Here is a 15,513-nt window from a genome sequence, read left to right on the forward strand (position 1 = left end):
GATAGTCTCACTTGTATCACTCCCAGGGAACCACCTGGGGAATTTTTGCTTCCTGCCTCACAATTTGGGGTTCTTTGTTGTTCTTGTTGTTGTTGGTTGTTTTTTTTTGTTTTTTTTTTTTTTATGTGAAAGACAGAGATCACAAGTAGGCAGAGAGGCAGGCAGAGAGAGGGGAAGGGAAGCAGGCTCCCTGAATCCCAGGACCCCGGGATCGTGACCTGAGCCGAAGACAGAGGCTTTAACCCACTGAGCCACCCAGGCACCCCCAGTTTGGGGTTCTTTGGGTTAGGAAGTCCTGATTCCCAAAGGAGAAATACTTCTACCAGGGAAAACAGCAAAAATGCCACTGAACTTTAAGCTACAATTCTTACTGTGGCGCTTTGGGCTTAACATGACAAAGAATTGGCAAGCAAGAAGAGAAGTCACCAGGCTGGACAGAGGAAATTGCACCTGATCATTAGGAAGAGGTAAAGCCACTATTCTATAATGGAGGCAGGGAGAAATGTGTTTGGCACACAGGTAAACCTCTTAGACATTGCTTGTTACTCCCTTGCCCAATTCTAAGGGTAAACAGACAAGTACAGAAGCCAGGGCCTGAGAAGGGCATAGTGACCAGGGACTTGAGCAGACTTCCTCAGGAGTACTATGGCAGGACAAGAAAAGAATTAAAAAAACAAAGAATACAAGAGAAAAGTAATACAGAGGTCTGAATAAGCTTTCTCTAAATTCAGAGTATATTATATATTTTCCTATAATCTTCTGATTTTCTAAGAATTATGATCTACTGTCATGGAAAACAATTAATACATTATAGAGAATGCAAATTAGTATTTATTAAGGTTTCCTCATATTATTTCACATTAATTCTCAAAAAAAAAACCTCTGTAAATTAAATATTGCTCTCCACGGAATAGAAAATTGAGTCTTAAGAAATGAATAGCGTTAAGATATTTCTACCATAATATGACCACACAGAAAACTAATAGGACCTATGGGCTTCAGAAAGATTGAAAAGGACCATGGAGGTTGACAATAGTACTGAAAGGGTCAAATATAAAACTCAAAAGCACTGCTCTGAAATATAACTTTCTGGGATAATGGAAATGTTCAATATCTGTGTCTGTTCTGTTCCACATGGCAGCCACTAGCCACAAATGGCTACTGAGCAATTAAAACGTGGCTAATGCAACATGGACGGGACTGGAAGAGATTATGCTGAGTGAAATAAGTCAAACAGAGAGAGTCAATTATCATATGGTTTCACTTACTTGTGGAGCATAACAAATAACATGGAGGACATGGGGAGAGGGAGAGGAGAAGGGAGTTGAGGGAAATTGGAAGGGGAGGTGAACCATGAGAGACTATGGTCTCTGAAAAACAACCTGAGGGTCTTGAAGGGGCGGGGGGTGGGAGGTTGGGGAAACCAGGTAGTGGGTATTAGGGAGGGCACGTATTGCATGGAGCACTGGGTGTGGTGCAAAAACAATGAATGCTATTATGCTGAAAAGAAATTTGAAAAAAAAAAGAATGAATTAAAGGTGTTTAACAAACAAAAAAAAATGTGGCTAATGCAGCTGAGGAATTAAATTTCTGATTTTAGTTAAATTACATTTGAATTTGGGCGCCTGGGTGGCTCAGTGGGTTAAGCCGCTGCCTTCGGCTCAGGTCATGATCCCAGGGTCCTGGGATCGAGCCCCGCATCGGGCTCTCAGCTCTCTCGGGGAGCCTGCTTCCTCCTCTCTCTCTGCCTGCCTCTCTGCCTGCTTGTGATCTCTCTGTCAAATAAAAAAAATTAAAAAAATAAAAAAATTACATTTGAATTTAAACAGCCACTACTGTTGGACAGTACAGCTCTAAAGGATCCTGCAATTTCTTCAGCACCTCTAATAAAATTATCCAGAGGTTAAGACAGCTATTACAAGAAAAGCAATGAAATTCTGAATTTCCAGAATAAGAATTCTAGTTCTCTGGCCATATAGTTCTTCTCCCCAAGTTCTGACAAAACTAGACTCAGGGCTCCTGGGTGGTTCAGTCAGTTGAGCACCCTACTCGGTTTCAGCTCAGGTCACAATCTCGTAGTTGTGGGATTGAGCTCCGCATGGGGGTCTGCATTCAGGCCAGAGTCTGCTTCAGATTCTCTATTTCAAATAAGAAAATAAAATCTTTTTTTAAAAATTGGACCCATTGTATGTTAAGCTCTAATTCTTTTTTTTTTAATTCCAGTTAGTTAACATACAATGTAATATATGTTATGTAACACCTCCATACACCTCCCAGTGCTCATCACAAGTATACTCCTTAATCCCCATTGTCTATTTCACCCATTCTTCCACCCACCTCCCTTCTGGTAATCATCAGTTTGTTCTCTATAGGTAAGAGTCTGATTTTTGGTTCTTCTCTCTCTTTTTTCCTTTTTTTTTTTTAAGATTTTATTTATTTATTTGATAGACAGAAATCACAAGTAGGCAGAGAGGCAGGCAGAGACAGATGTGGAAGCAGGATCCCTGCTAAGCAGAGAGCCCGATGTGGGGCTCCATCACAAGACCCTGGGATCATGACCTGAGCCGAAGGCAGAGGCTTTTACCCACTGAGCCTCCCAGGCGCCACTCTTTTTTCCTTTGTTCATTGTTTTGTTTCTTAAATTCCACATATAAGTGAAATCTTATAATATTTGTGTTTCTCTGATTGACCTATTTCTTAGCATATAACTTAGCGTTATAATCTCTAGCTCCATCCATGTCGTTGCAAATACATATATATATATATATATACACACACACACACACACACACACACACACACATTTATATTTATATATACACACCACTTCTTTATCCATTCATCTATCAATGAACACTTGGGATGTTTCCATAATTTGACTACTGTACGTAATGCTATAATAAACACAGGAATGCATGTATCCCTTTGCTTTAGTGTTTTTGTACTCTTTGGGTAAAAACCCAGTAGTGCGATTACTGAATCATACCAAGCTCTAATTCTTAAATAGAGCAAATGTACCACAGACATTGGCTAAAAACTTTAAGCAGCCACTGCAAAATACAGAAGACCCTATTACATAGAAGCACTCAGAACTACTTTTCATTTTTCACAACTTCTTGGTTGGAAGAAGTCTAACTTTCTCAAAAATAATGTAGTGATACATTAAGTTAAACAGCTGTTTTCGTTGTTGTTTTTCTGCCTGTTTTTTGTGAGGAGGAGCTGGTTCGGTTTTGCTTTTCATTGTCAGACTCATTTTTAAACGTCTCTAGTTTATTGTTTACTGTCTGTGCAACCTCCTTCTCTAGAGATTTAGACCAAATAGATTTTTCCTGATTAGGTTGCTCATCATTATTTTCTGAGCTTCCAATTAAGTATCATCTGGCAATCTGGCAATTTTGTGAAACATTAAAGCAGGCTGTATTTTAATTTTGCCTTTTAACTTTTAACTTTCATTAAAGAGAATCTATTTTGAGGCCACTGATGAATTGAGACCTCTAAATATTTCATAAGTTTTGACACCATGCCAAACCTATAAAAATCTATACTCTTCTTAAAAGGATTTATTGAATAGAATTCCTCGACAGATCATTTACCAAATTGAGTATATATAACTAATTTTCTGGCTTCTCTCATTCAGACTAATAAGTCACATTAAAATCCTTAAACTCTGGCCATTTTACAACTTCCCACAAATATTTCAGAATTAACACCGTTTTTCTTTGGAGAAAGTATGAGATAAAAGAAATACCTCATAGAGAGTATTCACACGGTACCCATCCCTAATTTCACATAAATACTCATTTCTCACCTGCTGCTTTGCTGAGATGAAAAAGAAGATACAGATTTTTATTCGCCAGTGTTGACGAGGCATTAAAATTTAAAAAAAATTGTACAGAGGGACAAACGTTTACCCTCAAATTATTATAGCTTTCAAGTAACTAGCTAGATGCTGGAAGCCACACAAACAGAATCAGCAAATACTAAACTTTCCAAAGCCAAAGAGCCTGAGTTAAACCCTGATTCCATTGTTGAACATTAGACAATTATTTCATATATATGTACTTCTGTTGCTTCATCTATAAAATGCAAATGACAATAATATCTATCTCATAATGTTCTGATAAATAAATTAATACTTGTGAAGCCCAAGCACAGTAGCTGTGCACCAGCATAAGTTAAAATAAGTACCACAGAATTACAATAAAAGAATGTTGAATAGAATTTTGGCTGTTAATTCATTTTATGTGCAATTTAACACTTGCATGATTTTAGAAACACTTTTATACATACCTTTGGGACTTTAGTATTTAGATTCTAAACACAGCAATAAAACTCTAAGCATTCATTTACAACTTGATATAAGCAGAATTCACAGAAAAAGGGTTTTTCATTCAGTTTGGAAATTGGTATTGTGATAGTTTTGTCACTGATAAAGATATGAATCTTATATTCCTAATGGAAAATATGCCTACAATTCTCATAGTGATAACATTTATGAACATTGTTGTATCTATAGATATGTATTATTCATTCTGAGATTTACTTATTCAATCAACCAATATTAATTAATCACCTTTATTTCACCTCTTTTTGCTATTTTATTCACCTCTATCGCTAAGTATGGGGAATAAAATTATCAACAAAACAGTTTTCATGACATTTATTCTAGTAAAAGATAAAGACATTACATCAAAAGAAATCATACAAATGTGAAAATTCAGCTGATGTACCTTAATTTACTTGAGTGTCTTAATTGAAGAATTTGACATAGTGAAATCAAGGAGTTGGCCTTAAAGAAGAAAGAACTGGACTGATGTTTAAAGGATGAGAGAAGGTTAACTAAGTGAATAAAGGAAGATCATTTCTAGAAAGAAGCATGAACAAAATCTAATGGAATAAAGAGAAAAGAATAAGGTAAATGAGATCCTCAACAAAGTTGGAACAGTAGGTAATGAAAAGATCATGCAGAGACTAAAAAGCCATCTGAAGGAGTTTTACCGACATCTTCCAGAATCCACTGAAGGATTCCTACCAGGAGGTAGGGAGGAAACAAACATAATCAGGTCTGCTTTTACACAGGATCAGTAGGTCTACAATGAGAAGATAGACTTGGGGAAAAAGAGGCAAGAATTAAATAAACTAGCTGAGAAGCTATTTCAGCATTGTATCTTAGTCTACCAGGTAAGTAGTCGAGAAGGAAGGAAGCATAAATTCAAGAGATACTTAGGGATTTTGATGATTCTCTGGATGTGGAAGGTGAGAAAAAGGGATGTACAAAAGACAACTTCTACATTTCTACTTGTATAACTGGATGAGATTTTAAGGAAGGAAAACCAGAAATTTTTTGGACATGTTGCATTTAAAATGTCTTTGAAATTTTCAAGTAAGGATATCATGTACATAGTAGGAGAAATTTCAAATATAATAAGGTAGCTGATACCACCCTACTCTTCTTATAGTAAGTGATTGTAAAACTAATATATAAAATAATATTTTCAGACCTTAGTCAAAAGGCAGCAGTTAACTCTGATTCCTGAGAAGGAAAGCACGTAAGGTAAGCCCACAGTAGCCATAAATTTCCATCCAGGAAAATTTCTAGACTATAAGGGGGGAAGTCAAGCAGAGCACAGCAGTATCATGAGCTAAGGAGGTAGATAACAAAATCTTGAGCTGCTAAAGGGGCTGAAGTTTATAGAACTAGTTACTGTAGACAAGGAAGCTGCACTGAAAAAGATCTCCCAAATTTACATACGGATCCTCTTCACACTTTGGCTAAATTCTAAGCTGTGTATACACACAGTAAGACTCAAAGTGGTCCAGTACAGAACTACTTCTAGGAATTGTAAAATAAAATGTATATTCTAGTGGTTGCAAACTGCTTAAAATACAGAAATTCTGACTAGTCAAAATGGAGAGATGTCATTGAACCCAGGGACTCAGTTGACCCCTCATAGAAAGATCATACCAGGGGCGCCTGGGTGGCTTAGTGGGTTAAAGCCTCTGCCTTCAGCTCAGGTCGTGGTCCTGGGGTCCTGGGATTGAGCTCTGCATCAGGTTCCCTGCTTGGCGGCAAGCCTGCTTGCCCCTCTCTCTCTCTGCCTGCCTCTGCCTACTTGTGATCTCTGTCAAATAAATAAATAAAATCTTTAAAAAAAAAAGAAAGAAAGAAAGAAAGAAAGGTCATTATCCTTGAAGTAGGGCTACTCTAGCTAAGGTATACTCTAGACCCCAAAAATTGGGTAAAATTTAAAAACGGGCTCCGAGGCATAAAGATGATCCACTAGCAAATTATCTGTCTGCCGGCTTAAAACCCAGTAATTCTTAAATGAAAAAAATTTTAAAAGGCAGACTTTTGAAAACATCTTAGAAATTCAGTACACAACAAAAAATTAGTAAATGTTGGGGGTGCCTGGGTGGCTCAGTTGTTGGGCATCCGACTCTTGATTTAGGCTCAAGTCATGATCTTGGGCCTAGAGAGCCCAAGAGATTGAGCCCCATGTCGGCTCCACCCCGAGCATGGAGCCTGCTTAAGATTCTCTCTCCTCCCCCTCTGCCCCTTCTGCCCCATCTCTAAAAAAAAAATTTTTTTTTAAAGTAAATTGTGAATTAACAAGACCATGGCAGCAGAGAGTACTTCCCAATTCTATTCAGAGTTTGGCATCTCTAAGATACCCAGCAGCTTAATCTAAGCCCCAATGGGAAATAAAAAATAACAAAACAACGATACAATTAAGACAAGGCAAAAACAAATACACACATAGATATATAATCATATAAATTGTAATAAATATAAAGAGGAAAAAGAAAACAAGTAGGACCTTAAAACTACTATATCAGATGAACAGCAACACAAAATAATAATTATAAATCTGTGATTTCATTATATTAAGAAAAATATTTCTGGAAAATATTTTAATTGGAAATTAAATATAGTTTAATTGAAGTAAAGGAGACCAAATTAGTGTCTTTGAAGATCTAGAGGATGAAATACCTAAAAAGAGAAAAAAATATGAAGACAGCATAATCATGAGGGAAAAGAAAAAAAATGATTTAGAATATCTAATAATAAATCATATTTCAGAAGAAAAAAGTAACAAAGTAAAAATTATATAAATCACAAAGGAATATTTATCTCATTTTAAGAAAGATTTGAAGGGCACCTTCATGGCTCAGTTGGTTAAGCATCTGACTCGTGGTTTTGGTTTCGGTCATGACCTCTGGGTTGTGGAATCAAGCCCTGGGTCCGGCTCCACACGCAGCATGGAGTCCGCCTCCATGGATTCTCTCCCTCTCTCTCTCTCTAAAATAAAATAAATGAATAAAATATTTTCTAAAAGAAAAAGAGACAGAGAAAGGAAGGAAGGAGGGGAGGAAGGAAGGAAAGAAGGAAGGAAGGAAAGAAGGAAGGAAGGAAGGGATGGACGGATTTGAATCTACCAATTTAAGGCCCTTACTGAGATTTAAAAGACACAGCCAAGTCACACCTAGCAATTTAGAAATTCGAGGTTTAGTAAGGACATCAGGTCCTAATCTCTGGAACCCATGAATGTTGCTTTATATGGTAAAATCTGCAGATGTGATTCAGTTAAGGATCTTGAGATGGTGAGATCATCCTCGATTATTTGGGTAGTCCCTAAATGCCATCATAAGAGAGAGGCAGATAATACATTATGCATAGACAGAAGTGGACAGGATCTGGGATTAGAATGGTACAGACACAGACAAGAAATGCTGGCAGCACCAGAAGCTAGAAAACAAGATGTATTCTGAATGATCTCTATTGCTCATCTCTTCTGAAGATCCTCTAAACATTTAGAGCAAATGTTTGCTGCGTATTTAGAAACCAAAGATGCAAGGAATGGAATCTCCCCTAGAGCCCGCAGAGAGAGTGTGGGAGTGCTGACCCCGTGACTTCAGCCCAGTGATACTTATCCCAGGCTTCTGGACTCCAGAACTGTGCAGAATACATTTTGGTTATTGAAGTCACACAGTTTGGGGTAATTTGTTACAGCACCCACAGGAAAGTAATAAACAAGGGTAAAGAGAAAATTTTGTAAGTCCTCATGTGGTAAGAACAAGTTATTTCTGCAGGCAAAAGAATCAGACGAATACCAGACTTCTTCTCTACAACTCTAGAAGCTAAAAAACAATAGAATATCTACAGGTAATTGATAAATTAGAACTACAAACCAAGAATCCTAAAGCTAGCCAAGATATCAATTACCTGTCTGGGTGAAAGAAAGGCATTTCAGATATTCAAGGATTCAGACAAAACATAACCAACATGCCACACCTGAAGAAAATGTTTGAGAAACTAGGCAAATGGGTCAACACAGATAGAGAAATATGAGGAGGGCAAGGGTAGAAGATAGGAGCTTTTCAATGCATTATCATTAAATCTAAATGGATAAAAAGAATGTGTAATATAAATAAAGGAGGGGCACCTGGGTAGCTTGGCTCCTTAAGCGTCTGCTTTCAGCTCAGGTCATGATCTCAGGGCTCTGGGATGGAGCCTCACATCAGGCTCACTGCTCAGCAGAGAGTCTGTTTCACCCTTTCTCTTTCCCTCTGCCTCTCCCCCTGCTCATGCTCTCTCTCTCATTCAAGCAAATAAATAATCTTTAAAATAAATAAACAAATAAACAAATAAGGGATATTTTGAAAACTTAGTGAATGCCTTAAAAATCATAAACTTTTTCAGCAAAATGGAGGTATTATAGGGAGAGAAAGGTAAAAGCACTTTAAATATATCATTGTATTAGAGATAAAGCAGTGGTGAAATAAAGCATGGGGGAGGAGATCATTAGTATCCTGTTTTCATATAATAGTAAAGACATATGTCTTTTTAGAAATATGGAATGGAAATTATGATATAAAAAACACACAGCAGAATTCCTAAATTAACAAGTGGAAAAGTGGGAATTAAATGTAATGTCAACAGGTCTGCCAAAATAAAGAGAAAAAGGAAATGATATAATTAAAGAAATAGTCATCTTAAGGAAGATGGAAAAAAAGTAGTACAGCTGATTTTACACTAAATGGAAATGGGCTGGATTCTCCTATATTGCATGGTCAGCAATATATTGGGTTTTTATTAAAAAAATTTTTAACTCAAAGTGATCAGGAAAAAGGTCTATTTTTTTTAAAAGATTTTATTTATTTATTTGACAGACAGATCACAAGTAGGCAGAGAGGCAGGCAGAGAGAGAGAGAGAGAGGAGGAAGCAGGCTCCCTGCTGAGCAGAGAGCCCGATGCGGGGCTCCATCCCAGGACCCTGGGATCATGACCTGAGCCGAAGGCAGAGGCTTTAACCCACTGAGCCACCCAGGCGCCCCAAAAAGGGTCTATTTTTAAATAGACCACAAGATACTACAAAAATGCCAAATTCCAGAGTCTAGGAAAGTACACTGGTGCCTCATGGACTCTTGCAAAGAAAGCAGCAGCATGTTCTGTCCATCATTTCTCAAGGATGGAGAAAAGCTCCAGTTTTTACTCACACCCTCCTGTAACAGTCTGTAAGTCACACTTCCAATCCAATAGTTGCTATAAACGGATAATAACATCAAAATTCCACTTCAACATGATTTTATTTCTATTCCCAAACCACTCAAAATTGACAATAATGAATGACAAGATACAATTCCATAGAAACAAAGAGAACAGAAGAGTAAAGGCAGCAAATAAGATGTCAACAAATCATTGCAAAGGACATGAAACATAATCACGGTACAAAGCATACATAGTTCAGCATCAAAATATAAATATTGATAGTGAAAACCAAGAAGAGTGATAAAACTATATGGAGAGGCAGTGGGAATAGGAAGACTTATATACGTAAGGTAAATTCATAACTACAGTGACAAAAGTCAGTATATATCTAAAATCAGTACATTAAAAGCTAGCGGTAGAAGCAGCTTCTTTAGAGATGTGAAGGAAGTTAAAGACTGATACAAAGAACGACATACAGTTCCCCTCTAAGGGGCAGGATGTAAGTAGAAAGAAGTGGGGTAGAAAACTGGTATATTTTGTCATAACCTTTTAAACTGCTTGGTTTTAAGTGTTGTACATAGATTAATTAAAATCTGAATTATTTTTCTAGAGCTCAATGAGACACAAAATAAATTTGGTAAATTTCTAAGATGGCACTCTTTTTTTTAAACGTCAGTCTTTTGTGACATCAGTCTCCTATGCGTACTATTGTTACAAGCTGATGTACATTAATGATCGCCATGTGGCCCTAGAAAAAATATCTTCCTTGGGATAGAGAGAATTGCAGAAGAGTATCACTGTATATTTATCTTTCTTTCAAGTCTTACCAAATTTCTAAAAATTCTTCACACTCTAAACCTCTACTTGGTCACCTTTTCATGTGCATATTTGAGAAAATGTAGTAAACTGAGTGTGGAATTTGAAGCCAGATAGGTCTAACTTTAAATTCTAGATTACTAAGTTTCTAGATTAAGCATATTTATTAATTTATCTAACCTATAGTTTCTCATTTACAAAATGGAAGTAGTAATTCCATTTTTACATAAAGGAAATCTGTAAAATACCTTTTGGTATGTATGGCATACAATAGGTATTCAGTAAATGATGAATGTTCTATTACATGGATTTCCATGGGTTTGTTTTGTTTTGTTTTAAGTAGGCTCCATACCATGCATGGAGCCAAATGTAGGGCTTAAACTCTCGACCCCAAGATCAAGACCTGAGCCGAGATCAAGAGTCAGAAGCTTGACCAATGGAGCCACCCATGCGTCCCTCCATGGTATTTTAATCAGAATTTTGTCATCCAAGTGACCATAAATTACAGGCCTACAAAATAAGGTCACATATCCTTTTAAAGTTTAACTTATCATGGCATAATTCTCCACAAGCCTAATTACAAAAACTGGTACCTCCAAAATATCCCCAGTTATTCTGGGACATTCCAAAGAGTCCTCACAGTTGCCCAGAAAGCAGCCATCCCGCACATCTTTATGCCTCCATGGCTCCTGCCTGTGAGCTACCTTGAGAAACCTCCCAGACCAACTCCACTACCACCTCTCATGACCTCTGACATCTGAGTGAAGGCTATTGCCTGAGGAGGCAACTAGGCCACAGCATTGCAGGACAAAAGGAAAAAGCCTCTTTCCTAATTTTACGTTACGCTATAAGACAAGATTTGTTAAAGTTTTTGAGGAGACAATTTAAATTTAAGAATTGGGATTTAATTTTTTTTCCAAATGAGGCAGGTTTTGGTCTATGTATGGAAATTACTGCAGATGGTTCTTCTGCCTTGGGAAAAAAAGAGGTATGAAGCCATCCTAATGTTTAAGATTCAGGTGGTAAGCATGTTTGAATCAAAAATTTCATGAACCAAAAATACCTTGGCCCCAGTCAATATGACCCAGCCTGAAGAATCCAGCTGACCCTCGGTATTGGTGAATTCCACATTTATGAATTTGCCCACTCGCTAAAACTTACTTGTAAGCCCAAAATCAGTACCCATGGTGCTTTCACGGAAATTCGCAAACATGGACATACACAGAGTGGTGAAAAATTTATCACCCATGGACATTCCCAGCAGCAGTCAAACAAAGCAACACTCTGCCTTCTTGTTTTATTTCTATAGTAAACAAGTCCTTCTAAATGAGGGTCCTTCTCAGTAGATTTAGTGTCCTTTCCACATTTTTGTGCTTCTTGGTGGTAATCTGACTGTTGAAAATGCCCCAAGCATAGAGCTGAAGTATTATTGTCTAGTGTTCCTGAGCACAAGAAGGCTTCACAATGTCTTATGGAGAAAATACGTGTATTGGATAAGCTTCCTTCTGGCAGTAGTTACAGTGCTGTTGGATGTTAATTCAGTGTTAATGAATCAACAATATATACTAAATAGAGTTAAAAAACAAAAATAACCCGAAACACAAATAAAACAAGGTTATACACTGACTCCTTGCTGAAAATGTTGCAACCAGAAACATAGGCACCTAATTCAAGGCAATGATTCAGTATTCGCTAATTCAGTGTTCCCAAGAATACCTACATCACTGCTATGAACAATGAGCATCTATTCTGATTTGTTAGAGTAGTTGAGGCCCCTCTTCTCTCTCTGGGTACCAGAAAGAAATAAGCCAATGAGACATAAACTTATTGTGACAGTCTTGGGAGGCAGGAACCAGGGGGATCTGATTCTGCCCTGAGAGAAGTTCTTGGGAATGAGAAGTGGGGGAAAGCTCCAAAGCTCTGAGTTCCACTCACCAACTGGGTTGTGGTAGTTGGTATTACCCATCCATCAGAATGGACCCTTCTCTTACTCCCCCAGGACTGGGGAGATGGGAATCCGGGGGGAAGCCATCCACATTGGAGCTACCCCAAATAATCTATGCCCGGGGTAAAATATCCTGTTCCTGGGAATCAGCTCTGGAGCCAGCAGTGGGGCCTAGAAAACTACTCGGTCTCAGATTTTCCTGTTTGGGGCATGCACCTACTAAATAGGTTTCTTTTGTTTGTTTAAGTGCCCAGTGTTAAAAGGGTATTGATTTACTTGAACTAGGCAACTAGTCTAGAGTGAAGTGGAGTAAGTGATGGCAAATCAATAAAGTCAGCCTTCAGAAGCTATTCCACAACACTTCAAAGTAACTGTTTGCTCTTCACAAACTCTCACTTGAGAGTTCTCTTCACTTCTGACCATCACCTCTTGCCCGGCTTCTCCCAGATCGCTTTTAGAGCACTCGTTCTGTCCATCTTTAAACATGGCCATTCAAACCAGTCCGCGGGCCTGACTGAGACATTCTCAGCGTCATTCTCAGCTCCTTCTCTTTCAACTGCAGCACACAAATACACACACAAGACCATGTCAATTACTGCAAATAAATACTGAGAGAGGCATTTTTGGCCTTATTTTTGGAGTTTAGCTCAATGAGCCCAAAATGCATGTAGCATGAGAAAAGAGAGAAGAGACAAGGAAGTGCCCTTCCAACTAGTTAATGGTAACAGTAAACACTAAGCGTGTTTACTATACGCAAAGCACAAAGCATTTTAGCCATATTAACTCATTTAATTCTCACAACTACGTGAGGTAGTGGTTTTCATAATCCTTACTGAAGCCATACAGAAACTGAAGGATAAAAAAGTAAAGTGACTTGCCCAAAGCTGCACATTTTAGGAAGTGATAAAAGAGGGATTTGAATTCAGGCAGTCTCTCGAGTCCATTCTTAACCACAGTATAATACTGCCTCTCAAGCTATTTATAAAGTCATTAAAGTGAAAGACCATGCTTGGTTTCTCTTTAGCATTTCCTAGCACAATGCGATTACACCAGTGGCTCACAAATAGAAGTGTGTAAATGAGGACTTCCCAGCAGTTGGATAATTTCTATAACACCAAACTATGCTAAAAGCTTTCAAGGATTAGTGATGTCCAGTGTGATATCATTACTAAGGACAAGATTATCTAATCTGAGAACCAACAGGCCTTTGCCCAGCTTCCCACAAGGATAATCCAGTTCTGATTCAAGGGCTTGGAAATTTGGGTTGAAAAATATGGTTATGGTTTCATGGGCTTAGGGACATGATAACTTTTCTTGATTTGCTGACTACTGGAATATGAGAGGAGAAAAAGGTAAGATAAACCTAAGGTTACATGCTCAGAGGAGATGCTACAATGTTTATGACTAAGGGTGACAGAAAACTGAGGAAGAAATGAAAGCACGTAAACAATGACAAGAAAGTCTGCTGAGGGTTTTGGAGGGGAGGGGGCTGGGGGATTGGGCGAGCCTCGGGGTGGGTATTATGGAGGGCACATATTGCATGGAGCACCGGGTGTGGTACATAAACAAGGAATCCTGGAACACTGAAAAAATAAAATAAAATTTTTAAAAAAAGGAAAAAAGAAAGTCTGCTTTTGCTATATTGAGACTGCCAACAAAGACATCTGTTAGCCTAGTAGCTCTGTCTCCTGTCAGTCAAAAATTTATTGACTGCTTCTCAGGAAGATGCTCAGTGGCAAACATTCTACAAAGACAAACACATTGTATAAATGCCATAACTTGTGTGGCAGAGATTTCTAGCCACTGCTAACCTCAACTGAGTAAACCTGAACAGTTCATTAACATCCAGAGAAACATTCAGATCTGACACTCCAATCATTTTAAACCTTCCAGAAGTGGGAAGATTTAATAAAAGTAACCCAAAATAAAGTATATTTCCTACTATTTTGATATATCAGTAGTGTTCTGTTTTTCACAAACATAATCCAGCCAGGATTTTAATGTACCAATTTGAACAAGTAGGAGCAACACATTTTTTCATTTGTTTGAGGATAACCATTGATTTCTCACATATAAGCTCCCTACTTCATTTAATTATTGGTAGGAAATCTGGAACAGCATTTTTTTTTTTAAACGATTTTATTTATTTGACAGACAGAGATCACAAGTAGGCAGAGAGACAGGCAGAGAGAGGAGGGGAAACAGGCTCCCCGCTGAGCAGAGAGCCCGACGCGGGGCTCGATCCCAGGACCCTGGGATCATGACCTGAGCCGCAGGCAGAGGCTTTAACCCACTGAGCCACCCAGGCGCCCCCTGGAACAGCATTTTAAACTATACTGTCTTTCTTTCATATGCTACTCTCCTTCAGACATAGAATTTAATATCTATTAGATTGGATATACATATATGTATATATATATATATTTAGAAATTTCAATGAATAATGGTATCTATGTTAAAATCGATCGTGCTATAAAAAGTTAGTGTTGCCATCTATAGACTAACAGAGAATTACTTTACAATAAGGTACTGATTTTCAAACTGCTCTTCAGATGCCCAGGGTTCTGAGGTGTATAAGGAGCTTTGTCAGGAAAGAAGAGAACTTAATGGACAAAGAAATTGGGTTGAGGGCTCACCAGCACATTCAAATCAATTTTTAAATCTATCAAAAATTACAGTTTTACATATGCTGTTTTTTTGGGGGGGGGGAAATTCTGGTCAAAAATGTACATAAACCACCTCTAATAGAATTCTGTTATACAAAAGAAAAATATTACAAATCCACTTCTAGTCTTCACCCTATAAAAATGATTATGTTTTAATGGTTTCCAAAATAATATGCTTCAACTATGCTCAGCTAACAGTTTATGTAATATTAAGTAAAATCTCAAGTGTTATCAAATTTCACAAAGTAAGTCACAATTTAAGATAAAACACTCAATCTGAAAAACAAGTGAAATATCTAGATGTCTTTTGCTAAAACAATATGTTAACTCTCATAATAATTACCAAAATAAGGTAAGGGTTTCTTTTCTTTTTCAAATGCATCAGCAATCTTTCTTAGTTATTTGTACTTAAATTGACTTTTCTTTCCAAAGTATTCTACTATCTCCACTAGTTTATTTTCCTATTCTTCCACATGAATAGAAACAAAGCATTTGTATGATACAATAAAATTAAATTTAGGTCATATGCCTAAGTTCAAAGATAATTCAATTTCATGTTTATTCATTTATGATATTTCTAAATTTACTTGAAGTGC

The 15,513-nt window shown here is 37.5% G+C and overlaps 1 long non-coding RNA gene across 2 annotated transcripts in view; it reads right to left on the reverse strand.

Annotated features, from left to right (window-relative positions):
* Positions 1 to 15,513, reverse strand: part of LOC125098309 (uncharacterized) — a 122,462-nt gene that overhangs the window by 62,174 nt on the left and 44,775 nt on the right. For both annotated transcript variants that reach the window (XR_007126790.1, XR_007126789.1), the window contains exon 2: positions 7,161 to 7,300. This is a non-coding gene — a long non-coding RNA (uncharacterized LOC125098309). The remainder of the gene's footprint in view (positions 1 to 7,160; positions 7,301 to 15,513) is intronic.

The sequence above is a fragment of the Lutra lutra genome, chromosome 4 (genome assembly GCF_902655055.1).
Source record: "Lutra lutra chromosome 4, mLutLut1.2, whole genome shotgun sequence".
Lineage (NCBI taxonomy): Eukaryota > Metazoa > Chordata > Mammalia > Carnivora > Mustelidae > Lutra > Lutra lutra.